Source organism: Lissotriton vulgaris, chromosome 5, assembly GCF_964263255.1.
Source record: "Lissotriton vulgaris chromosome 5, aLisVul1.2, whole genome shotgun sequence".
NCBI classification, from domain to species: Eukaryota; Metazoa; Chordata; class Amphibia; order Caudata; family Salamandridae; genus Lissotriton; species Lissotriton vulgaris.
In genome coordinates this window covers 414,176,541-414,204,302 of record NC_141693.1, presented here as the reverse complement: position 1 = coordinate 414,204,302, position 27,762 = coordinate 414,176,541, and positions in this window count along the sequence as shown.

Below are 27,762 nucleotides of genomic sequence, written 5' to 3'. Positions count from 1 at the left end.
CATTATGGGACCACGCAAACAGCGTTAAAAACGTTTCATAGCGGCCAGCATGTATGCGGCATACAACGAGGCTTGGAAAGAAACTCAAATTGAAACAGCCGAGAAAATACGAGAAATTGATTGTACTAATTTGGAAAAATCACTCTCTGTTGTGGACAATGGGTTAATGACTCTGTCCTCCAGAATATATTCACTGGACAGTATTGTATCGTCTGCTATTGATATAATAGATCAGGACTTGCTAATGTTACAACATGGCCAGTCCCAATTACGTTCTATTGTACAGATAGGCTGGACATTGCAAAATCTCAGTTCGGGCTATGTGCCATGGCGTTTAATCAACACAACGTCATTGTTTTCCATCTTTAACCTTACTGATAAACAAATCAGTTTGGCACAGAAAGGAGCATACTATACAATCCTGAGCATCGAAAAACTGGAGCGATTACCATTGACAATGTCAGAAAGACCTGTCATTGAATGGATAATACACGGGATTATCACAATTCCGATAACAACTTTCAAATTTAAAAATTGCCTTGAGTATATACCGGCAGGCCAGTATGAAAAGTTGGGTAAAGGATACATTAAGTCATCATGGAAATTACCTTATACACACACATGTTATAGTGACAACAACAAAAATGTATTTCTTAGTGGTAATGAGTGTAAACATTCACTAAGCGGTATACTTTTGTGCCAAGGTATTAACTTACATGGGGCCTGTGAGGGTACTTCAAACAACCTTTCATGCCACCAGCATGGCACACCTGCAGCACAAATAGAGCCATTCTTTAGGCAACTTTCTAATGGGAGTTACGTTCTAATAACGGATCACAGCTGTTGTGGCTTGGTGCCAGGGAAAGCATATGGTCACTTGCTGTATGCAAGCATTGTATCCAAACGGCCCTGGAGACTCAGTGGCTCCGATTTGGCCTAATTTGAATATCTCTTCTATATGAATTGATACTTTAAGCAGAATGAAGTCTGTACTTTTGCAGACAACTGTGCCCATCTCGTCATCAAAAGAGACGTATGATCTCCAAGTTGCAAGGACGGCGGCAGAGATACATACACTTTTATCAACAAATTGCCCGGTGCATTTCACAGAAATGCTTAGCCAAATCCTAAATATGTCGAATGTCAGTGGTATCTCGAATGTATTTAAGACAGTTTTTTCTGGATTATTAACACCATTTGAAGCAGTCCTGGGTATCTTTCCAAATTTTGTACATTCGATTTTTGGCGGCTTACCACTACTTTTGGGACTCATAGCAGGTATTTTATTTTTGACTCTCCTGCTCCGATATGGCAACCCAAAACGCTGGAACGGATGGAAGAAACGATCCTAGCAATACGCTACCGGGACCGCATAACTAAAGTCCTTGGGATAGCCCGGCTACGAGATCTAAACATGACCTGTTTTTTTTCATTCAGACCTGTATGGCAGACCTGCATCTTACCTGTGCTTCTATGTATGCTATGCGGAGAGGAATGCGTGTTAGACACCTGTCTTGCACTACCATCAGCAATACCTATGGACGTCGATACTTTGCTAAGTCCAGTAACGGCTCACGCATCGTGTTGTCCCCAGCGGTTACCAATCCTGATGTCGGCATTCGTTGAGACTCCTGCACTACGACTAGGTGGTGGCAATGAAGCAGAAAGTGAAAGCAACATCACCCAGGTACGACCTTCTGTGAGCATTGCTGATCCTGAAATCGATGATAGCAATCATTCTCACAACTGCCAAGTTACAGCATTATCGAACTTGGTCGAACTGTCACCTGAATATGTAGACCAATTCTTTGCGAGCCTGTCTGAAATGATGTTCTCCCCTGAACAGAAACAATAACTTTTTGGAAAACATTCCGGCACACAGCGTTCCCATGAACTCTGAATGCGGCCTTCAGCTTTGATAGACGAAAAGCTACTGAAAAGCGTTTTGAACTATTTTTTCCCCGCTCACCATGAAATTAATTTTTCCAAAATATTTTCTTTTTTCTGGCACACGTCCTTTGCTTAAAGTAGAACTATTCATAAAGAACAGAGCTTCTATTTTTAGTAGATCTAGAGGCAAATTGTTACCGTAGCCTCTAGCACGTTTTACAGCAATTGTATTTGTATGTGATGAAATGGTCTCGCCCTTCTTTTCTGTATTTAGAGACTTTTTCATGTATAAATTTGTCGCAGAATCGTTCAAATAATTACATATGCAATGTTTTTTAATGATTACTATGCTTGATAACGTACAGTACCAAATCATTTCCATGTATTTCACGTACACCATTTCAAATGCAAAATGTATTTTGGGATGGGTAGGAATACATGTGCTTCTTATTGCTTTAGTTTTTAGTAATTTGATGGACATAAATTTGTGGAGTGGGAGTTGTGTTTTATCTATGACCCCGATCAATATTGTGACCTCATGCCCCTATACGGCTATAATCAATACATATCCCTATAATGGCATAGCAATCAGAGCCATATTTCAGTAACACGTCTCTGCAGCTCATGACAGTCCATGACACAGCAGAAGCCATTTCCTTAGATTCCTAGATAGCACACCGAGTTCTTTCGACATACCAAAACCCCAGCAACCTGGGAAAGCCCTGCTTGCTTTGTTTTGATTAGTAATAGAACTCCTGCGTGCACTTTAAGAAGGACCAGTTCTTAGTGACATCTTTATTGACATCTGATGTCCAAAAACTTACGTCAAACTCGGCACCTTTCAGGTATAAATATACCAACATTGCCTTAAGCAAGCACACAGTGGTCGTGAATACTGGAGCAGATCGGCTGTCCCCTTGCAGAGCCCAGCAGATGCGAGAAGCCCATGGACGCTGCCCCTCCTCCTTGACGCGCTGAGAAAGACGCTGTCTTTTCTCCTGCTGAGAAAATCCAGCTCCGGCGTTTCCAGCCTACCATTGCGGGTGACTGGGATATTGGGTCCTAAAGAGGAGATACCAGACCTCCTGCATTCTATTTCAGAGGTACGGTGCTGACTAAACCCTTAGAGAGAATTCTTGAAACAAACTCTTGGCAAAACCAACTTAACTTAAGCTACTTACTCCCTCCCACGTATTAGACTTAGGTCAGGTACACTGGGGTAGGCGTAGTTAGAAGCACCAGTTGAGGTCGTTAGCCAATGTATATATGAATGTATATCTTTTATTCATTTTAACTATCTTATGGCTAAGAAACCATATCAATGCTTTTACAGTATTATTTCCTAATACTCCTTTTACTGTACGCACTTTTTATAATAACAAGTCTTGCAATTGTGGCAATTAATTTCTCTTGCATGAGAAAGAAGACTGCTCAATAAATAATATCTTTTATTGAAAACGCCCGTCTCTCTATTCTCTGCATTCTGGTGAAAGCAAATCTGCACAACTGACTGAGCGAAATAGCTGTCTATTGTTTCACACAACTCTAGAGATTGACTCTTATTCTGAGGAGCAAAGTTGTCCTGTTTATGCGGTTGTCGGAAGCTGAATCCCTTCTTGTCTGAACCAGGGAAGCTGATCACTTTCTATTCAGTCAAGAAAGTTTCCAGTGACCTCTAAGCTAGCTGGCGCAAACCTAAATTAAGTCTAACATAGTCAGTAGAGACCTAGAAGACCGCAGTCCTACGTCTACACTGCTGTTTATGTTATTCCAATGCGCAGGGCCTATAGGGAAAATAGGAACTACACTACATGCCAATTTATACATAACATCGTCTTTCTGGGCTTTAACCCCTTCGCTGCTAGGCCTTTTCCCCTCCTGTGCTAAGCCTTTTTTTGGCGATTTGGGGTAGTGTGCGCTTAGGCCCCTCTAACTTTTTGACCACATAAGGTATCCATGCCAAATGTGCGTCCTTTTCTTCCAACATCATGTGGATTCTAAAGGTGCCCAGGGTTTGTGGATTCCCTTGGAGGGGTCCCAGAAATTAAACAAAATACAGTGAAATTTTTGTTTTTTTTAGAAAAATGGGAAAAACGGGCTGCAAATAAAAGCCTCTGGGTTTTTCCCTGCAAATGTTATCAAAAAAGGGTTTGTGGGAAAACCATTTTCTCAGCTTTTAGGGAATGACAGTCTTTTGTCAGAGAGCCAACATTTTTCACACAGTTTTGGCATTTTTCTGGGACATAGCCTATTTTTGCTATTTTCAGAGCTTTCAACCTCCTTCCAGTTAATGGTAGAAATGAGTTTGAAAGCAATAACGGATCCTGGAAAGCTATACATTTTCAAAAAGTAGACAAAATTCTAAATTCAGAAAGGGCTGATTTGTTTAAATCCAGGAAGGTTTCTTAATAGAAACTAACAGTTAAATATTGGAATAATTGAAAATTAGTTGAAAAAAACTGCCTTATGTCTCAACGTTTTCACCTATAACTTCTTGTAATTTTGACAGTTCTTTGAAAGAAATATACCGTTACATCCGTGTGACCTTCCTTAGTTGTAGGGATATATAGGACTTGTAGTTTCACCAAGAACCCGACAAACCCAGAGCCAAAAACTAAGCAGCAACTTGCAATGGTATTTTATTATTTACTGGGTATAGAGCACTTATTCTTTAAAAATGTATACATGGAAAAATCTGTATGAAAGACACCCACGTATTTCTGAATTGGGTACAAATTATAGAGTTTAGAAACAGTATATAGTTGCACATTTTCAAAATTGGGAATACTCATACTAGCATGAGAATTATTGGTCATTTTTCAAAAATATTATTTTTTTACACATTGTCTTTCATTGGGAAGGGAGAAAGGCATGAAAAATCAATAGTTAATAACAGTTGATTTACAAATCTGAAGTACCCTAAGTCTCCCGATAAAAATGGTACCTCACTTGTGTGGGTCTGCCGTGTGCCTGCGACTGGAAACGGCGCAAAATGCAACGTGGTCACACCTCAAATTTGCAGTTACAAATGGACCCTTTTATGGCAAAGTGCCTAGCTGTGGTTTTTGCACCCTAGCTCTGCAGGCACCTATGGAAACCTAGCAAACCTATACATTTTTGAAAAGTACACACACAGAGGAATTCAGGATGGGGTGACTTGACTACCTCCCACCAGGTTCTGTTACCCAGAATCCTTTGCAAAGCTAAAACATTTACCAAAAAAAGCATTTTCCTCACATTTCTGTGGTGGAAAGTTCTGGAATCTGCGTGGATCAACACATTTCTACCCACCCAGTGTTCCCCCAGGTCTCCCGAAATAAATAGTACCTTAATTGCCTGGGTCTGGATAGTGCCTGCGACAGAAAACAGCACAAAACACAACGTGGTCGTACCTCAACTTCGCAGTGAAAAAGTGCCCTTTTTTGGCAAAGAGCCTACCTCGTGTTTTTGAACCGTAGCTCTGCCGGCACCTAGGGAAACCTAGCAAAACTATAAATTTTTAAAAACTAGACACCCAGGGAAATTCAGGATGGGGTGACTCGACTGCCTACCACCAGGTTCTGTTACCCAGAATCCCTTGCAAATCTAAAAAATTGACAAAAAAAATGCATTTTCCTCAAATTTCTGTGGTGGAAAGTTCTGGAATCTGCGTGGATCAGCAAATTCCCACGCACCCAGCGTTCCCGCAGGTCTTCCGAAAAAAATGGTACCTTACTTGCCTGGGTCTGCCTAGTGCCTGCAACAGTAAACAGCGCAAAACGCAACATGGTCGCACCTCAATTTCGCAGTGAAAATGTGTCCTTTTTTGGCAAAGAGCCTACCTTTCGTTTTTGAACCCTAGCTCTGCCGGCACCTAGGGAAACCTAGCAAACCTATACATTTTCGAAAACTACACACCAAGGGGAATTCAGGATGGGGTGACTCAACTGCCTCCCACCAGTTTCTGTTACCCAGAATCCCTTCCAAAGCTTACAAATTGACCAACAAAATGCATTTTCCTCACATTTCTGTGGTGGAAAGTTCTGGAATCTGCGTGGTTCAACAATTTTCCACCCACCCAGCGTCCCCCCAGATCTCCCAAAAAAAATGGTACCTCACTTGCCTAGGTCTGCCTAGTGCCTGCGACAGGAAACAGTGCAAAACATAACATGGCCACACCTCAATTTCGCAGTGAAAACGTGCCCTTTTTTTGGCAAAGAGCCTACCTTTTGTTTTAGAACCCTAGCTCTGCGGGCACCTAGGGAAACCTAGCAAACCTATACATGTTTTAAAACTAGACACCCAGGGGAATTTAGGATGGGGCGATTCGACTGCCTCCCACCAGGATCTGTTACCCAGAATCCCTTGCAAAGCTAAAAAATTGTGAAAAAAATGCATTTTCCTCACATTTCTGTGGTGGAAAGTTCTGGAATCTGCGTGGATCATCGAATTTCCAGCCACCCAGCGTTCCCCCGGTCTCCCCAAAAAAATGGTACCTCACTTCCCTGGGTCTGCCTAGTGCCTGCGACAGGAAACAGCTCAAAACGCAACGTGGTCGCACCTCAATTTCGCAGTGAAAATGTACACTTTTTTGGCAAAGAGCCTACCTTTCGTTTTTGAACCCTAGCTCTGCCGGCACCTAGGGAAACCTAGCAAACCTATACATTTTCGAAAACTACACACCAAGCGGAATTCAGGATGGGGTGACTCAACTGCCTCCCACCAGGTTCTGTTACCCAGAATCCCTTGCAAAGCTAAAATAATTGACAAAAAAACACATTTTCCTCACATTTCTGTGGTGGAAAGTTCTGGAATCTGCGTGGATCAACAATTTTTCACACACCCAGCGTTTCCCCAGGTCTCCCCAAAAAAATGGTACCTCACTTGCCTGGGTCTGCCTAGTGCCTGCGACAGGAAACAGTGCAAAACACAACGTGGTCGCACCACAATTTCGCAGTGAAAAAGTGCCCTTTTTTTGGCAAATAGCTTACCTTTTGTTTTAGAACCCTAGCTCTGCTGGCACCTAGGGAAACCTAGCAAACCTATTCATTTTTTAAAACTAGACACCCAGGGGAATTCAGGATGGGGTGACTCGACTGCCTCCCACCAGGTTCTGATACCTAGAATCCATTGCAAAGCTAAAAAATTGTGGAAAAAAATGCATTTTCCTCACATTTCTGTGATGGAAAGTTCTGGAATCTGTGTGGATCATCGAATTTCCAGCCACCCGGCGTTCCCCCTGGTCTCCCCCAAAAAATGGTACCTCACTTCCCTGGGTCTGCCTAGTGCCTGCGACAGGAAACAGCTCAAAACGCAACGTGGTCGCACCTCAATTTCGCAGTTAAAACGTACACTTTTTTGACAAAGAGCCTACCTTTTGATTTTGAACCCTAGCTCTCCCGGCACCTAGGGAAACCTAGCAAACCTATACATTTTTTAAAACTAGACACCCAGGGGAATTCAGGATGGGGTGACTCGACTGCCTACCACCAGGTTCTGATACCCAGAATCCCCTGCAAAGCTAAAAAATGTGAAAAAAACACATTTTCCTTACATTTCTGTGGTGGAAAGTTCTGGAATCTGCGTGGATCAACAAATTTTCACCCACCCAGCATTTCTCCAGGTCTCCCAAAAAAAATGGTACCTCACTTGCCTGGGTCTGCCTAGTGCCTGCGATAGGAAACAGCGCAAAACGCAATGTGGTCGCACCTCAATTTCGCAGTGAAAACTTGCCCTTTTTTTGCAAAGAGCCTACCTTTCGTTTTTGAACCCTAGCTCTGCTGGCACTTAGGGAAACCTAGCAAACCTATACATTTTTGAAAGCTACACACCCAGGGGAATTCAGGATGTGGTGACTCAACTGCCTCCCACCCAGCCTTCCCCCAGGTCTCCCGAAAAAAATGGTACCTCACTTGCCTGGGTCTGCCTAGTGCCTGCGACAGGAAACAGCGCAAAAACGCAACGTGGTCGCACCTCAATTTTGCAGTGAAAATGTGCCCTTTTTTGGCAAAGAGCCTACCTTTCGTTTTTTAACCCTAGCTCTGCCGGCACCTAGTGAATCCTGGCAATCCTATACATTTTTGAAAACTACACACCCAGGGGAAGTCAGGATGGGGTCACTCGACTGCCTACCACCAGGTTCTGTTACCCAGAATCCCTTGCAAAGCTAAAACATTGACAAAAAAATGCATTTTCTTCACATTTCTGTAGTGGAAAGTTCTGGAATCTGCGTGGATCAACAAATTTCCACCCACCCAGCGTTTCCCCAGGTCTCCCGAAGAAAATGGTACCTAACTTGCCTCGGTCTGCCTAGTGCCTGCGACAGGAAACAGCGCAAAACGATGGATAGCCAACTTCTTGTACCAAATGTAAGACTTACGAAGAGCAGCATACGGTTCCAACCTCTGATCTACTCTGTCAACATCACCCATGTGCCTATTATAGTCCATAATACACACAGGTTTGCGCGCTTCTGCAACCTGACCCCAAACAGTCACCGCTTCAGTGCTTTCATCATGTATGGAAGTCAACATGTAGACATCTCTCCTGTCTGAAAACTTCACAGCTAAAAGCTCATCACAACGCAATGCACTGCACTGTCCCCGAGCAAGCTTTTGACAAACAAGTTCTTTTGGGAAACCTTTACGGTTAGAGCGGATTGTGCCACAAGCAACAGTGTCCACCTTGGCCAATTCCCTAAACAACCGCACACCAGTGTAGAAGTTATCTACATATAAATGATGGCCTTCGTTAAAAAAAAAAAATTCTACCAAGTTCTCACACAATTTTCCCAGTCACTCCAAAAGTCGACGGACAACCAGGGGGGTTAATGTGGGATTCCTTACCGGTGTTCACCCTGAAATTAGAGACATATCCAGCTAATTCCATAGTGTGCCCTCTTACTAGGAATGTATTGCCTAACTACCAAGCGGCCCTTGAACAACACCAAAGACTCATCCACTGCAATTTCTTTCCCAGGAGCAAAGATCTCAGGAAATCGATCAACAAAATGATTAATGACAGGTTGAATCTTGAAAAGACGGTCACAATCAGGGTGATCTTGTGGCAAAGCAAAACCATTGTCAACAAAATGCATCATCCGAAGCAGAAGCAAATACCTATCACGACTCATGACTGCCGGAAATATAGCTGTTGCCATCAAGGGACTAGTAGACCAATATGAAGCCATTGATGGTTTCCTAAGCAAGCCCATCAAAAAAGTTAAACCCAAAAACTTTTTCATCTCCTCCAAATTTGTGGGAGTCCACCGGGTAGCTCTAGCGTGGGGCTTAAGGCTGGCACTGTTCTCCCTCAAAAACTATTCAGCATACAAATTAGTCTGCTGTACAATCTCTGCCAAAAACACATCATCCATAAACAACTTGAAAAAATCAATTGGCAAAAAGTTTTCAGTGTTCACCCTACACCCTGGAACACCAGTAAATTCAGGCAAAACTGGCTGCACCATACCTGGGGCAACCCAGAGGTCAGAACTTTCATCGACAAGTCTTGCAGCCTCAGGCTGCTGCCCAGCTGCCTCTTGTCTCACTACACCAACTGGAAGTCTAGCAGCCCCAGGCTGCCGCCCAGCTGCCTCTCGCCGCACTATACCAACGTGAAGTCTAGCAGCTCCACGCTGCATCCCAGATGCCTCTTGTCGGCACATCAATGTCCTCCTCTACCACAGGCACTTCATCCACACCAAAAATAGCTTCATCAGCACTCAGGGTATCTTCATCATCAGACGATGCAATGCGCAGAGAAAACTCACTAACAGAATCTTCACCTCCCACCTCTGCCTCAGAATCAGAGTCACTCTCAGCACCATGGTCAGAGGAAGAATCAAAAGCATTCCAACAACTTGCTGAGCGGTATTCCGGCGGCTAGCCATTATGCTCACTAAGAAAGGAGACTGCACAAACAACTCAACAACCAAGACTGTGCAAAGTAGGTAAAAAAAATGTAAGCCTTTACCACAAAGATCTATAAACTGAACACCTATACAATTCACTTACAAAATATAGCCACACTCACCAGCACCTACTCTGCAAAGACACAGCAAATAGTCAACGATATCCCACTAGAAAGAAGAAAAAAACAAATGTACAGAAAAAAAATACATAACAAGCACTAATGCAAACCATGTTTTACAATCACAAAAAAAAGAAACAGAACGTACTGGTATTGTTACACATTTTGCAAGAAACACATTTACATTGAAATAGTACAAAAAAAGGTCTCTTACCAAACAAATGCAACGACACGAACAGCAGAACCACCAGTAACAAAACCGCACACTCCAACAGTCTAAAGAGCAAAAGCCTAGAACAAGAACAAAAAAGGGGAAATTAAAACATTACACTTTACAAGAAAAACGATACACATTACAACAAGTTATGTCACAGGCTATGTCACTACACAAATGGGGGCAGAAAGGCTGATAACACATAAACAAATATATGTCCCCTGGAAGCAAGCACAATATTTATTTTCAAATTGGGCCCCCAGGAAGCGACACTTGCCCAAGGGGTGGCTTCCATTTAAAAATAATAGAATTCCCTAATGTCTAGTGGAGTTTTCTGCCTCTCCTGAGGGCAGAAAGGCAAAATTAAAAAACCAATCTGCCCCCAGAGGGGGCAGAATATACTACAAAAAAAAGTGGGCCCAAGTAAGCGAACCTTGCCCAAGGGGTCGCTTCCTTTCCAACAGAAAAAACAATCCCTGGTGTCTAGTGGGCTTTTCTACCCCCCTGGGTCCAGATTCGGCCAGAAAAACGGGCAATCTGCCCCCAGGGGGGCAGAAAAGTCTAAAAAAATATTTTGGCCCCCTGGAAACGGCCCTTGCCTAAGGGGTCACTTCCTTCGCACAAAAAAATAAGCCCTGGTGTCTAGTGGGCTTTTCTGACCCCCCTGGGGCCAGATTAGGTGAAAAAACGCATGATCTGCCCCCGGGGGGGGGGGGGGGCAGAAAAGTCTGTATATAAAACTCATGCCCCTGGAAGCGACCCTTGCCCAAGGGGTCGCTTCCTTTTTCACCAAAAAACAATCCCTGGTGTCTAGTGGGCTTTTCTACCCCCCCCCCTCCCGGGTCCAGATTCAGCCAGAAAAATGGGCGATCTGCCCCCAGGGGGGGGCAGAAAAGTCTAAAATAATAAATTTGCCCCCAGGAAGCGACCCTTGCCCAAGGTGGATCATGAGTGCCTGATACTCGGGTGCTCTGGACGGGTTGGTGTTCCCCGCTAAGGACTGTATTGGCAGCGATTGGGGACGTGAGTTAGCAGCAGCCCACAAAGGTGATTTATTTTGACGAAGGTGAGCCACATGAGAAACCCACTGTGGTAATACAATGTGCAGGACTACAAAGAACAGAATGCCTTGAGGCCGTTGGGCGCGGCTTAATTGATAATAAAGTACGTCACTGCCGTTCCATGTGTGCGAGTCAGTATCTGCCAGTGATTAAGGGCGGGAGCCCGAAACGCGTATGGCTTGTGATGTTCAGCTGCTAGTGTCCGCCTCATCTGCTGCACCGTGCGCTGGAACTGTACCTTCCTGTGAGGCTCTCTCCACTGGGGCAACCTTGTGTTTTTGTGGATAATAAGCGACCGGAGCGGTCGCGGAGATTGCCCGCTGCTGAAAGGCGGATCATGAGTGCCTGACACTCGGGTGCTCTGGACCGGTTGGTCTTCCCCGCTAAGGACTGTATTGGCAGCGGTTGGGGACGTGAGTTAGCAGCAGCCCACAAGGGTGTTTTATTTTGACAAAGGTGAGCCACATGGGAAACCCACTGTGGTAATACAATGTGCAGGACTACAAAGAACAGAATGCCTAGAGGCCGTTGGGCGCGGCTTAATTGATAATAAAGTACGTCATTGCTGTTCCATGTGTGCGAGTCAGTATCTGCCAGTGAGCAAGGGCGGGAGCCCGAAACGCGTATGGCTGGTGATGTTCAGCTGCTAGCGTCTGCCTCATCTGCTGGACAGTGCGCTGGAACTGTACCTTCCTGTGAGGCTCTCTCCACTGGGGCAACCTTGTGTTTTTGTGGATATATATATATATATATATATATATATATATATATATATATATAGCAGATGGTGATAACAGTCATGAAACATGCGCGCATTATGTCCAGAAACCGTTTCAGCACGAGACATTGTTTCAAACCAGCTAACTTCTGAGCTACCCTCAGAGCCGGCGGCGGTGACAGCCTTTTGCAACATTGTAGCGTTAAGAAAGAAGCCAATAGATACAACGCGCATTATTTCCTGAACCTGTTTCAGCGCGAAACTTTGTTGCAATCCTGCTAACTTTTAGGCTACCTTCAGAGCCGGCAGCGGTGACAGCTTTTGGCAACATTGTAGCGTCAGGAAAGAAGCTAATGGCTATAACGTGCAGCAGAACTCACCCGGGGAGATGCTCAGGTCCAAAGCGGCAATAACGGGGATCAGAGAATGGGGAACAAGCCCACCCCCACACACACACGCTGCAATGGTACACACACCAGCATGACACATGGGAGACTGGGATGCACAGGCAAACCAGAGGGTCTACTAAGTTAGGACCTTAATAAAGGGCACATCCATGGCAGGCACTCAGGGTAAAAAAGCGGCAAAAAGTGTTAACTTATTATTTAAACGCAGAAATGGCAGCAAATGTTTTTAATTTGCCTTTTCAACAGCTGTGAAATGTAACATGCTATTTGATGAAATACCCCACTGACCATGTCATGAGTGATGTAATATGTGACGTCATCAGCAGTGCATTGCACGCACAAGTTATAGTGAGTCCATCTAACTATAATGTGGGAATTTCAATGGTTTTATATCAGTAAAATTTCCAGCTAACTATAACTGGTGTTAAACCTATGGGTTTTTCAGTGAAATATATATATATATATATATATATATATATATATATATATATATATATATATATATATATATATATATATATATATATTCATTCACTGAAAAAACCATAGGTTTCAGGCCTTATATAGTTAGGAATTAGCATTTAAAAAACCTTTAAAATTCACAAAAAAAATATACGTTTTAGGGGTGTTATAGTTAGCTGGACATTTCACTCATACAAAACCATTGCAATTGCTTCTATATAGTAAGTTGTACTAACTATATTTCGCGCACCCACAATCCACTGCTGATGATGTCACATATTACAACATTCATGACAAGGTCAGTGAAAAACTGATGACATCTCAAATGACATCACTGATGACATCACTGATGACATCATCCAGTGAATGTGGTTTGCTTCATTATTCAAATATGTATTATATATATAGCAATTTGCATTGAAGAATGAGTGGATATATTAAAATAAATATTTGGATGGAGGATTTAGTAGCAGTATAATTGACTGTTTACTTGACCAATTTATAGTGTCTCACTAAATATAGTGGATAGTGACTAAACTGTTTGAATATCTGTATCACTTTGTCAGTTGTTGTGTAAACAGGTACTCCAGTTGGTTACTAGCTATGTGAAAGTCTGTATTAGTTATTGATTAGTTAACTGAGTATTTGTATGGGAGAGTGAATGTGTGTGTGGTTCGGTGGGGGGTGTGTGACTGCCCAAAGATGTGTGAATAGTTGATTCACTAGATATATGAAGTTAAAACTACATGTTCTAACAGTTGTTTGGGTGAGTGAATATCTTTAAGGGTGTGGTGATGAGCAAATATATTCGTCAATAGTACATGTCCAACAAACTAGAAAAATAAAAGGCAGTGTATGTGTCAGTTGTTGTATATAAATAAATATACATAAGACTCAATGATTGAGTGAGTGACTGTATGGATAACTTTATACTTGTAATAATGATTTTATAATTCACTAAGTGTGACTAACTATCTAAATGAATAGATGAAGTTGTGTTTGTATAAGTGTGTAGCTAAGTAAATATGTAAGTATGATCCATTGTTTGCATGAGTGAGTAGGATGACTTCATATATGAATAGGATGTGTGCTGTTGTTTAATGTCGATATAGGTGTATAAGTATTTTTGATAGTGTTCTATTGTTCATTGACAGCATGTATGAGTGAATCTACAGGTAAGTGATTAGATGTGTGTATACATCTATGAATCACTGAGTGGGTTTTTAGATACTTGTATTGCTGTAACAATGGATTCAAATATCATACTCTGTATTTTACAAAGAGTGCTGAAAGATTTTACTAGTGTATAAAAAGGTGTATGTGATTGTCACATGGATGATGTCATCAGTGATGTCATCAGTGATGTCATTTGAGATGTCATCAGTGATGTCACTGACCTTGTCATGAATGATGTAATATGTGACATCATAAGCAGTGGATTGCGGGTGCGCGAAATATAGTTAGTACAACTAACTATATAGGAGCAATTTCAATGGTTTTGTACGAGTGAAATGTCCAGCTAACTATAACACCCCTAAAACGTATAGTTTTTTGAGTGAATTTTAAAGGTTTTTTTAATGCTAATTCCTAACCATATAAAGCCTGAAACCTATGGTTTTTTCTGAGAATTTCAAAGGTTTTTTAAAGCTAATTCCTAACTATATAAGGCCTTAAACCTATGGTTTTTTCAGTGAATTTGCAAGGTTTTTAAAATGCTAATTCCTAACTATATAAGGCATGAAACCTATGTTTTTTTAGTGAATTTCAAAGGTTTTTTTAATGCTAATTCCTAACTAAATAAGACCTGAATGCCCACCAGGAATCTCCAGTATGCGCCAGGGGACTGCATTGCAGAGAGGTGTAAAGAAGCCACGCCCCTTTTTACACCTCTCTGCAACGCAGCCCCCGTGCATGTTTGAAGAGGGGGAACTAATTCCCCTTGCATACTGGGGGCCCCTGGGGGCCAACTAGCCCACCTGGAACCTCCAGTATGCGCCATGGGGCTGCATTGCAGAGGTGTAATGAGGCTATGCCCTTTGTTACACCTCTCTGCAATGCAGCCCCCAGCCGCGTTTGCAGAGGAAGAACTAATTACCCTTGCATACTGGGGGTCCCTGGGGGCCAACTAGCCTGCCAGGAGTCTCCAGTATGCACCAGGGGACTGCATTGCAGAGAGGTGTAATGAGGCCACACCCTTTTTTACACCTCTCTGCAATGCAGCCCCGTGCATGTTTGAAGAGGGGGAACTAATTCCCCTTGCATACTAGGGGTCCCTGGGGGCCAACTAGCCCACCTGGGACCTCCAGTATGTGCCAGGGGGCTGCATTGCACAGAGGTGTAATGAGGCTATGCCCCTTTTTACACCTCTCTGTAACGCAGGCCACTGGCGCGTTTGCAGAGGGGGGACTAATTCCCCTTGCATACTGGGGGTTCCTAAGTCATATCTGCCCAAACACCGATATTCCGAACGATTGAAAATGACTTTTCTTGAAAAGCATTTGGATTTGGATTATCATGTCCTATACTTTGGAATTTTTGAAAGACTGACTTTGAGGATGCAATAAATTACTCAAGTCTGCCCGAATTGTGTGGGTAAAATTGATAACTACAAAAACAACAAGTGATGGACCGAATGTGGATCAATGTCACACATTCCCCCAGTCAAAAGATCTGGGCCCAAATCCATCGTTTTTTTGCACTCCACACCGGTCCATCACCTGTTGTTTTTTAAAATTGATAACTAGTCACTTTGAATAAGAATGTACTTACGTCTCGTCTAACATTTGGAAGAAATATCTAGTTATATGACAACAGGATACCGATATAACTTGAAGGAAATAAGAACGCCCTGAAGAAGTTCTGTTGTACAGAACAAAACATTTCGGCTGGCTGTGATACATAAACTTAAGGAAAATAAAAGCATTTGAATATACACCAAGATTCAGTGCTTCAATAAGGACTCAATGTGATATGATTTGATTGGACTTATTGTGCAAGTGGTGCTGTGCCAAACTTTGGAATATTCTCCACTACTCTCTACTACTTACTCTCTCCTACTCCACTACTCTCTAATACTCACTCTACTACTCATTCTCTACTACTCTACTACTCTCTACTACTCTCTCTCTACTACTCACTCCCTACTACTACTATCTACTACACTCTACTACTCACTCTGTACTACTCTCTACTACTCACTCTCTACTACTCTTTCTCTACTACTCACTCTTTACTCCTCACTCTCTACTACTCTCTACTACTCACTTTTTACTTCTCACTCTCTACTACTCTCTACTACTCACTCTCTACTACTCTCTCTCTACTACTCTCTACTACTCACTCTCTACTACTCACTCTACTACTCACTCTACACTACTCTCTACTACTCTCTACTACTCACTCTCTACTACTCTCTCTCTACTAGTCTCTACTACTCACTCTACTACTCACTCTCTACTACTCTCTACTACTCACTCTACTACTCACTCTCTACTACTCTCTACTATTCTCTCTCTCTGCTACTCACTCTCTACTGCTCTCTACTACTCACTCTACCACTTACTCTCTACTACTCTCTACTACTCACTCTCTACTACTCACTCTCTACTACTCTCTACTACTCACTCTACTATTCACTCTACTACTCACTCTCTGCTACTCTCTCTACTACTCTCTACTAGTCTCTACTACTCACTCTCTACTCTCTATGACTCACTCTCTACTCTCTACCTCTCTACCTCTCTCTACTAGTCTCTACCTCTCTTCCGCTACCTCTCTACCTCTACCTCTCTACCTCTACAACTCTACCTCTCTATCTCTCTCTACACGCACACATATACACATATATATATATTCATATATATACATATGCATTTATATATATATGTATGTGTATATGTATATATATATATATATATATATATATATATAAATATATATATATATATATATATATATATATATATATATATATATATATATATGTTACCTACTGGCGGTCGCCAGTAGGTAGTTATAGTTAGGATCTACTTTCCATTGGAAATCCGCAACATTCTATTGGGAATAACTTTGGGCCCGGTGGATGAATCTTCGCTAATTTCTCCAAGAAAATGGCCCGCTCCGCTCCTCTCCTTCCTTGAAAGTTTGGGGGGATTCGTCAAGCGGGGGCCGAGATAAAAGGGGGGTCCCAAAACGTGTTTTCCCCATGTTAATTTCCATAGGGCGGTCGGTTTCACTTTTAGCCCGAACGGCTGAATGGATTTGCACCAAACTTGGCAAAATTGTAGGGAGTGGTAGCCCGATGTGCCTTTGCTATGTCTCAAGATATGTGCTCCAGTGGTTTTTGAGTAATTTAGGTTAAAAAAAATATATATCTATGGCAGCGCCCCGGTACGCGCTCCGGGGAGCGCTCCGGGTGCGCCACGCGACTTGCGCACAGAAAGCTGATTGGCTCTCGGGTGTCTGTAAACACTCGAAACAGTCCGGAGCGGCCGCCATTTTGTGTCTCTGTAAAATCGAGACATAAGAGGTGGAAAAATCAAAGGGGGAAATGACCATAAGGGGGCAGGGATAGACCCCCCTGACCCCCTAGATTTGATGTGGGGGCCATAAAAGGGCCCGGAGGGGCAAAAAAAAATTTTTTTTTTTATTTGCGCAGGGGGACCGCCCGGTACTCGCACCCTGGAGTGGACCGGGGATCGTCCCATGGGGAAAAATGAATAATAGAGTTTTTTAAAAATGTAGCCTTTTTTTAGAAATTGGAGGTAGTTCTAAAAAGAACTGTTTTTTTTCTTCTTTTTGTTGTTTTATATTTTTTTATTGTTTTTTGAACATTTTAAACTTTTTGGGGGTTTTCTGAACAGTTTTATATTTTTTTTTGTATTTTTCATGGGGAGAAACGAAAAAACAGGGAATTGAAAATGGCTCAACTGGAGCAAAAAAAAAAAGAAAATAAATAATTAGGGTTTATTCGGGCATTTGTGGTTGTCCCCAGCAAGGACGATGAGCTTTACGCTCTGTTCTCCGTAGGAGATGGTCTTTAAGTATGGGTGAATTTGGCGAATCTGGCGTTCACAAATTTGCGTATTTGCGAACTCGCAATCCGCAAAATCCGCGAATTCTCACGAATTTGCGGGGTTTTTTGTTTTTATAGTGTTCGCAAGGGTTTCTGCCAGTTCGCGAGGATTTTGTACCAGTTCGCAATTGCGAACTTACTTGTCGGCACGTAACGGTCGCGACTATGTTGTTTCTACGTCTGGTTCATCATCACAGGTTCACAGCACCCTCTGTTTCAACACTGCCACCCTCTGTTTCACTCATGCCACCCTCTGGGACATCAATGCCACCCTCTGGTTCATCATCATCACTGTAGATTATGGGGGAAAAAGCAAGCACACCTGCCCTGCTTCAACTGACATGAATTAATTTCGGGTTGATTTATTAATGTGTCACTGTTTTAAAATTCCAGTCTGGCACCTGCTTCCTTATCTGTAATTTGCTTTCTGTTGCAGTGCAATTTTTTTTCCCAGGACCTTTGTGGCCTACTTGTAGCTATTCTATGATCCGGCTGTGAGGGTCAGAGCAGGGTCATACAATTGTTGCAACTAGCAACTGAACTCTGGAGGGGCCCCTGTCAGGAAGCACTACAGGGAATGGTTACTAATGATGAATTTGAACTTTTGCACCTGCTGAGTGCTTTCAGTTTAGCAAAACTCGTTTTTCTGCAGAACAGCAAATGTAATGCCCCAAACAAACTTACTTGTGAAAGTTGATTTCTAATCCAAAAGTGATCCAAAGAAAGTCAAAAGGCCTCAAATCCAAAAAAGGGCAGGCAAATGTCAACCTGAGGAGTTACTCTGATAAAAATCATCATTTTCAGAAGGTCTATGCTGCTTGCTAGTGGATTTCTTGTGCAGAATTGCAAATTTTGTAATTTCGTGAGTGCGAGATTGTTGCTGCCCGCCGCACCTACATGTTCGAAATTGAGAACTCACGCCGCACGCCGCAAAATTGTATCACCAAGAAAAAAAAATCCACTGCGTGCGAATTTGCGGATTTTCGGTAAATTCGCGAGCGTTCGCGGATCGCGAATTTACCGAAAATCTGTAAAATCCGCGAGCAAAACGGATTTTCCGCCCATGCTTAATGGTCTTCCCACAATATTTACATATAATTCGGAAACCTGCAAATCGTGACTGAATGCAAGGCATCGTCTCACTTTCCTCTGGTGCCGACGGAGTGGGTTGCTTTCTTTTTGAGGTGGTGCTTGAAGATTGGAAAGGGGTACTGGCCAGTTCCCTCATCTCTGCAGCAGAATACTTTATTGGATGCTTGCGCTGCATGTGGCGAATCATCGTGTTGTTTCCAAATGAATATTTTTTATTAGGGTTCCCCCTAGAAAGTTCTATGCCACAGATTAGGCAAGTCAACTTGGCTGCATTTACTTTTTTCTTCCCCTCTGGGATCGAAAAAAACTCCCATATAATGTGTGGTCTTGGCTGGTATGGGGTATTTTTTTCTTCAAGCCATCTTCTCCTCCCCTCTTCCTCCTCCTCCTCCTCTTCCTCCTCTTGTTGACCACCAATGATATCTTGTGGTGGTCCTCTTGGTGGTTCTGCTGCTACTGAAGCCATTATAAAGATCAAAAAGGTACAGAGAGGTACAAACAGGTCTTCCTAAGTCAAAGGACAAAGTCAGAATAAGGAAAACAGGTGGGGTCTTTCATCCTTTTGAAAAAAAAAATGTATTGAACCAATGAAAAGTGTTATTTTCAGGTCACATGACCAGGATCTTCATCATTATGAAACCAAAACTGTTATGAACCAATGAAAAGTGTTATTTTCAGGTCACATGACCCGACGCGCTTACACTACGTGCCCCGGGGCGCCCCCAGGGGCGCGTCGCGTAAGCGCGTCAGATGCCTACGTTGCGCGATCGTATTAGCTCGAGTGCTTCCGGTGCATTTACGCTGTGCATATCACGCGGTCGTGGCTACGCGATACGTCACAATCATGTTTTCGTTCGCGATATTGGGGCTTACGGGACACCCCTCACCAAAATGGAAGATCTTCAAATAGTGTGATTCAGGTGGTTACAGCGGTATTCATTTACTATTAAAATGTAGTATTCATTTAGTAAGCATGAAGGCTAAGTAGTATGCCCACGAGCCGAAATATGCTAATGAGGGAATACTAGTTCTACTCAACTACCCTTCAAATACATGATGAACACTTCAATTGATTGCTAAAAGAAGACTAGTAGTATTCTAGAAGAATAGTATCTGAAGCTTAGTAGTATTCTGTTAGGGTTTATTTGCAGCTCTTGTGCTATTTCAAAAGCAAAATGAAGGCTAGTCTCATTGCTTGTGACCACTGTTTGAAGACTAGTGGTATTCTTTGTGAATACTAACTGAATACTAACTGAATACTAACTGAATACTAACTGAATACTAACTGAATACTAACTGAATACTAATGATTGCTGGGGGAGAGGGGGGGTCGCGGGGAGAGGGGGGGGTCGCGGGGAGAGGGGGGGGTCGCGGGGAGAGGGGGGGGTCGCGGGGAGAGGGGGGGGTCGCGGGGAGAGGGGGGGGTCGCGGGGAGGGGGGGGGGTCGCGGGGAGGGGGGGGGTCGCGGGGAGAGGGGGGGGTCGCGGGGAGAGGGGGGGGTCGCGGGGAGAGGGGGGGGTCGCGGGGAGAGGGGGGGGTCGCGGGGAGAGGGGGGGTCGCGGGGAGAGGGGGGGTCGCGGGGAGAGGGGGGGTCGCGGGGAGATGGGGGGTCGCGGGGAGATGGGGGGTCGCGGGGAGATGGGGGGTCGCGGGGAGATGGGGGGTCGCGGGGAGATGGGGGGTCGCGGGGAGATGGGGGGTCGCGGGGAGATGGGGGGTCGCGGGGAGATGGGGGGTCGCGGGGAGATGGGGGGTCGCGGGGAGATGGGGGGTCGCGGGGAGATGGGGGTCGCGGGGAGATGGGGGGTCGCGGGGAGATGGGGGGTCGCGGGGAGATGGGGGGTCGCGGGGAGATGGGGGGTCGCGGGGAGATGGGGGGTCGCGGGGAGATGGGGGGTCGCGGGGAGATGGGGGGTCGCGGGGAGATGGGGGGTCGCGGGGAGATGGGGGGTCGCGGGGAGATGGGGGGTCGCGGGGGCTTGGACAGTGTATGCAGAGTACTTTGGATGTGAAGGGTTAAGAACAGATGTGAAGGGTGGATAAACAATGGATGCAGAGGAAAATGTGCACATGAAGTGTGGAGGGCACACCTGGATTCTGAAGATTGGATATGGAAGGGGGCCAAAGTGTATGGAGAGCACATTTAAAGAGTGAGACCGATGACCAGTGTCGAAAGTGTGGTGAGGGGTTTGGAGAGTGGATATGGAATGCAGAGAGAGGATGGAGACCATAGAGTGCAGATGTACATAGGTGCAGAGTCAGTGGCATTTCCATTGCAGATGTGGTGAAGTGGTGTGAAGAATGGATAGTCCGAGTTGGTGTCAACCACCGACAGTGGATGTATGGGGAATCTTGAGGTTGGAGAGCAAATGCAATTAGTTGAAACCCCAAGTGGAGGTTGGAGAGGGCATGTACAGTTTAGAGATAGAGGATGCGGAGGGCAGAGAGTGTATGTCCAATGTGAAAAGCAAATGTGGTGGGACAGGAAGCTGATGTGAAGGGTAGGGAGGCAGATGCGAAGGGTGGTGAGCAGAGTAGTTTGATGGCAAGTGCATTTGAAGTACAAATCTATCAGTTGGATAGCACATACGGAGAGTGGAGATCAGGATGGTGTGCAAAGCCCATGAAGAGGGCAGGGGTGGATGGCAGAAAGCAGCTGGTCACCGAGAGGAGATGTGTTGCAAGGAAAGAGAATAGAGAGGATGTAAAGTGTGGATGTGACTGCCAAACTTAAAGTGGCAAGAGTATGGATGAGAGGATTTAGAATGGGTGTGTATTGTGTAGAACAGAAGTGGAGGGTAAATACAAAGGGTGCACATCCGGATTGGAAAGTAGTGCACATTAGTGGACAGTGCACATAGCTGGAGAGGGTGATGTATATGGAGTGCAGATGATGGAATGAGAATGGACAGGAGGTAGAGCAAATGTATAGTTTTGGAATATATATGGAGTGGATGCAGAGCATAGTGGGTGGATGTGGGCCATGGAGTACTGGTGCTCATAGTAGAAAGTAGGGGCCATATGTAGGTAATTCTATTTTACCGATTCATAAATACCGAATTTTACCGATTCGGTATTTATGAATCGGTAAAATAGAAGGGGGAGATTTAGGTAAAATCGGTAATTGAATTACCGATTCTATAAAAATCGGTATTTACCGAATCGGTAAATACCGATTCGGTAATGCCCATTGATTCCTATGGGCATTGAAGCCCATAGGAATCAATAGGCATTACCGAATCGGTAATTACCGATTCGGTAAATACCGATTCCAGCAAGGGTGCAGGGGGTGTCACTTTGACACCCTCTAGCACCCCAAATACAGGCATGTGTGCCATGTGGCACACAGACATGCCCTAAGGGCATGTCTGTCTGTCACATGGCATAGGTGTGCATGCACACATGTGCATGCACACCTGGATTCGGTATTTTACCACCCAATTGGATTGGGTGGTAAAATACCGAATCTGTAAGGCCTTTGGGACTCAGAAGAGTCCCACCTACATCAAGAAGTTACCGAATCGGTAAAAATACAGATTCGGTATTTCACCGATTCGGTAAATTTACCGAATCGGTAAAATAGGGCCCCTACATGCCAATTCCTAAATACCGGTCGGTAACGGCCGAAATCGGCCATTACCGACCGGTATTTGGGCTCCTACATCTGGCCCTAGATGTCCTATCTGCACAGTAGATGTAATGAAGTCGTATTGAAAATGGATTTGGAGTAAGTGTGGACCACAGAGAGTAGGGAGCGGTATAGGCTGGATATTGTATGTGCAGTATAGAGCACATGTGGGGAGTTGCTGTACAAGGCAGAGAGCATGTGGAGGGTGGATAACTAGTATGGGTGGTGTAAGGCATATCTTGAGGAGAGGGAGAATGCACCTGGAGGGTTTGGAACAGATATAGTGTGGAAAGGAAGGCAAGGTGGCGACAGTAAATGGAGATTTGAGAGAAAAGGTACAGGTTAAAGGGCATATGAACAGACTGTAGACTACAAGTGGAGAATGTAAAACATGTAAAGCGTAAAGATGTCTGGGGTGGAGAGTGATATGCAGGGTAGAGAGTGGAGGTGAAGTGGTGTGGATTGTGGACAGTAAACACGAGGAGCGCATGTGGACGTTGGAGAGAATGCATGTAGAAAGTTTATGTGGAAAGATGTCAGCTAATGTGGAGGACAGAGCACACATTTACACAGTGGTAAATGGATTATCAGGTTGTAGAGCATGCATAGACAACAGATGTGGAGGGTTGAGAACGCAGTGGGATAGTGGTTAATCCGTATGCAGGGTGGACAGCAAAAGCACAATCAGTGGAGTAAATTTGACAGTGGAGAGCAGATGCAACGGATAGAGTGAGAAAACAAACGCCCCTTTACTGCATTCATCTTTCTGCTCTAAATGGAAGCAGACATGGTGCGGGTGTGCCTACTGTGTCAGCAAATTATCCTAAAGCAAATTCACCATATTTCCGTTGGACCCGTCGGGATCCGGCTCAATAATAGCTGCTGGATCTGGCTGGATGCTCCTCATACGCAGCACTGACCCCAAGTGCTAATTTAGGACACTGTGCATGATTTAGAGTTTTGTGGACTGGTACTTCATCACACACATGAAGGACTTCCGGCTGCCTTATTACAATTGCATTAGGCTATAATCCACTTGTAATAAGGCATACCGGATGTCAGTCACTTTTGCGATGGAGTACCCGTCCACCAAACTCTAAATAAGGTCCAGTCTTTGCTCATTGCCCTTGTAAATTAGAGATTCTAATCTTGGCAGGGCTGATGTAATCTTTCAAGCTTCTGAGGTTGATTGTTTTAGAATGGTAACCCAAACATCAGCTGTTTTAGCGACTTGAGTCGATTCAGTATGTTGTCAGCGCTACCTGGCTAACAGAAAAGAATATGACAATACCTCTTAGAATTGCAAATAAGAAAACCTGCATTAAAATAGTAATTTATCAGTCCCCAAAAGCAGGACAGTCCTTCATAAAAGAAGGGCGATGGCGAATTAGGACATTATAAAACAATGCTTGAGGTTCGAGTTGCTGTTTCCCTTTTCTTTTGCAGAATAGAAGTCAATGCGTTTTTCTGAATTTCAAAGTGCAAGTTATACATCTAGCTAGGGAGCAGGTTGAGTTTGCAGGATTTAAAAATCAAGCTGGGTGTTCTTGTGGAGATGACCATAGCTGCCAAAGTTTTAGATTTCTTGTGTGTGACATTTTCATAATTTCCGTGTAAATATGAGTGACATTCAACAAGTATGAGTATTTTGTGAGCAAAATCAAGCTATGAAGATGAGGGAAATATATAAATATAATAAATGACACCCATTTGAGCAATGAGTAACTCTTAGAAGATCTTTAAACGGCAACAAATCACCAGAAATGGAAGGGCACTCCGGAACCCGACTGTACCAAATAGGATGTAAGCATAATTGTCAAGTGTTCAGATTTCTTTGCGTGACATTTCCATGGTTTCAGCGCACCTATCAGTGACATTCTGCTACCAAATGTGACACTCAGACTGACAATTCTTGCAAATAAAACCAAGCAATTAAGTCCATAGAATGAGATACATATTAAAAATGTTGCTATTTTTAACAATGAGAAGTGCTAAAAGATCTTAAAACTGGTACAAACCCCCTGGTCACTAACCACAGTCCCTTTCTAAGTTGATTATAATGTCATTTTATTGAAGACATGGCAAATTCTTTTAGCAGTTTTATATACTGCCAACTCGACCCGAAGGTATTTGAGTGCTTCACATGAGCACCAGTTAAATTACATGAAGGAACATTCATTTTTTTAGGCACGGGGAGATTCGGTGATTTGCCCAGAATCACAGGATGTTGAGCCGACACTGGGACTCAAAGCTGGTTCTCCATTCAAAAAGCAGTGCCTGTAACGTACGTCACATCTTAAATGTGAGCAATCATTAAAGGATCAAACAGCCTGATTCATCATTGGGAAGTTTTGCGAGTCTGAAATAGCGAATCATAAGGAATCGCTATTCCAGACTCGCAAAACGGGATTCATGTAGGAATAGCAATATTTTTTGCGATTCCTACAGATTCCTTATTTGCGATTAGCTAATTGCAAATAAGGAATAACTCTCCATTCATTCCTATGGGCTTAAAGGCCCATAGGAATGCATGGGAAGTCATTCCTTATTTGCGATTAGCAATTAGCTAATCGCAAATGAGATTGCGATTTCAAGGGTGCAGGGGTGTCCAAAGGACACCCTGTAACACCCCATGAAATGTCAAATTACACAGATGTTACACACATACATGTCTTTTGGACATGTGTGTGTGTGTGTAACATGCAATTTAGAAAAATGCTTTTAAAAGCATTTTTCTAAGTTTTCGCTATTTACCACGAGGTTTGACCTCGCGGTAAATAGCGGCCCGAAATTGCGATTTCGCAATTTGAAAATGGATGATGAATTGCATTTAAGGAATCTCAAATAGAGATTCCTTAAATGTAATTCCTCGCAAATTTGCGAATTCGCTATCACCGATTTTTGCATTTGGGATGATGAATCCCAAATGCAAAAATTGCGCTCGCAAAGGGCCAGATTCTGAGAATCTGGCCCTTTGCGAGCGCAATTCTCCTTCATGAATCAGGCTGAAAGTGAGGTGTTTTTAGGGGAGAAGTGGTGCCTTCCTGTTTAGAAGCTATATGCTTAGGCTCACAGATATCATGGTTCTATACAATTGACACAAAGTTTTAGGGAACAAATGCGTTCCCAGATGTCAGTGGAAAGGTGAAAATTATATTTTTCTAATCAGTCTGTGCAGGGCTCACCTGGCTGTGCCCAGACGTGCGTTCCCACATGTCTGCACGGCTGGGCATTCTGAGCATGTTCTTCAGCAGCAGCTGAGCAGGGGGGTTGGGGGGGCGGGGTGGTTGGTTAACAGGCTGCATGAGGGCAGTGCTGATTGTACCTGCTAGAGATGATTACTAGGGGGCCATAATCGGCTTCATTGGACGTTCTGCCGCTGCCATACTCTGCAGTGCTTAGGGCCCACCATGGTTGCTTGTGTCATGTCCGTCCCAACATTGAGTAACGTCATAAGCTGACCCACTGGCGGGAGAGTCGCCCCAGACCCACAAACATGCCAGATCCAAATCAAATACTTTCAGAGGGAGCCATTTAATCAGTCTCCCCGGAGTCCCTCGCGCTGCCCTCACATACTGTCAGTTGGGTCCGGCACGGAAGTGGAGGGTTAAGACTGTGTGCGATGTACTTTGAAATAACGGTCTTTTTCGGAATTGTTTTCCAAGCCTTGCTTGTTACTTTATCAAACCTTTTATGGGTAAAGTAAACGTTTGCACTTTCATCAAGTGATTGCGTGTGTAATTTCTCATGCTGCTCATTTTGTCATACGATTTTGTTTTGAAGTGAACTCTGTGAATGATAATTCAAAATCTAGGATGCTGCTCACAAACCAACCAACACTAAGCCTTTTATCCGGGAAAGCGTGTCTGCCTGAAAGTAGTCACTCGGCATAATAAAAAAAGAAACAGATACTCACAATTCTCCTTAAGATAAAAAGCATACCGTTTCTGCACAGTGTTAATTTTCAAATCTCAGCACTTCTTTGTACTTTTAAACCTACGTGTTGTTACGATTAGGGCATCTTTTGAACACAGCGTAAGAATTTGTCCGATTAGGGCATCTTTTGAACACAGCGTAAGAATTTGTCCGTCACACTTCATACCATTGCTCATTTAAACCAGAGCCGCTGAGATCAGACGTTAATGTTCTAGTGAGGATGTACAAGACGCATAGAGCAGTTGGGCAGGGTAGAGAGATGGAGAAAGTGAAATTAATACAGAGAGCACATGTGAGGAGAGAATATACACCGTGTAAATTGCACACAGAAGATAAAGAACTGGGAGTAGAAGCTAGATGTGGGCAGGAATTCCAAGATGCAGTGAAATGCACTGCAGTACTGAAAGACTTGATAAAAGAGAAATGAAGCACAATGAAAAGGCTTTTAATGAGTATAAATCCCTTTCCGCTCCTACTTACAAAGAAATACCAAACTAGCCAATCGCTCACCTTTGGGGATGGGGAGTGCCGATTCCTCACGTAGCTATTTCTCCCTAATAAGTATTCCCTTTCCCTTCCTGACAGAGCGCTGCGCTCAGCTTAACACCCTGAAAAGTTTTAGCTGAAAACCCTGCTGATATATTTCCTCCATATAGGCTCCTCGTAGGCTCGGTGTCTTTCCCTCGGTTTCAGCAACAAACGTGAACAAAGAGGTTAGAGGTCGAGTAACGTGATGCTGGTTTGAGAACAACAATCCTCTTGCTGATTGGTCAAAAAGGCTTCGGAGGTGGGCGGAGATTAACAAGGTTGGTTGGATGGGGAGGGCCGATTCCTCACTTAGCTATTTCTCCCTATTAAGTATTCCCTTTCCCTTCCTGCCAGAGCGCTGCGCTCAGCTTAACACCCTCAAAAGTTTCAGCTGAAAACCCTGCTGATATATTTCCTCCACATAGGCTCCTCGTAGGCTCGGTGTCTTTCCCTCGGTTTCAGCAACAAACGTGAGTAACGTGCATGCTGGTTTGAGAACAACAATCCTCTTGCTGATTGGCCAAAAAGGCTTCGGAGGTGGGTGGAGATTAACAAGGTTAGTTGCAGTACAGAAGAGCTTTTGTCCAATTGTTTTCAACAACCTTTATTGAACAAGCATTTGCAATGCAATAGGTCTCGCATTAGGAAAGTTCGAGCTGTTGGTATTTTAAATGAAAATTTTTGTATTTATGCGTTGGTTTTGTAAATAGCGAAATTAATAGCTTTGTCATTTACAATGCCA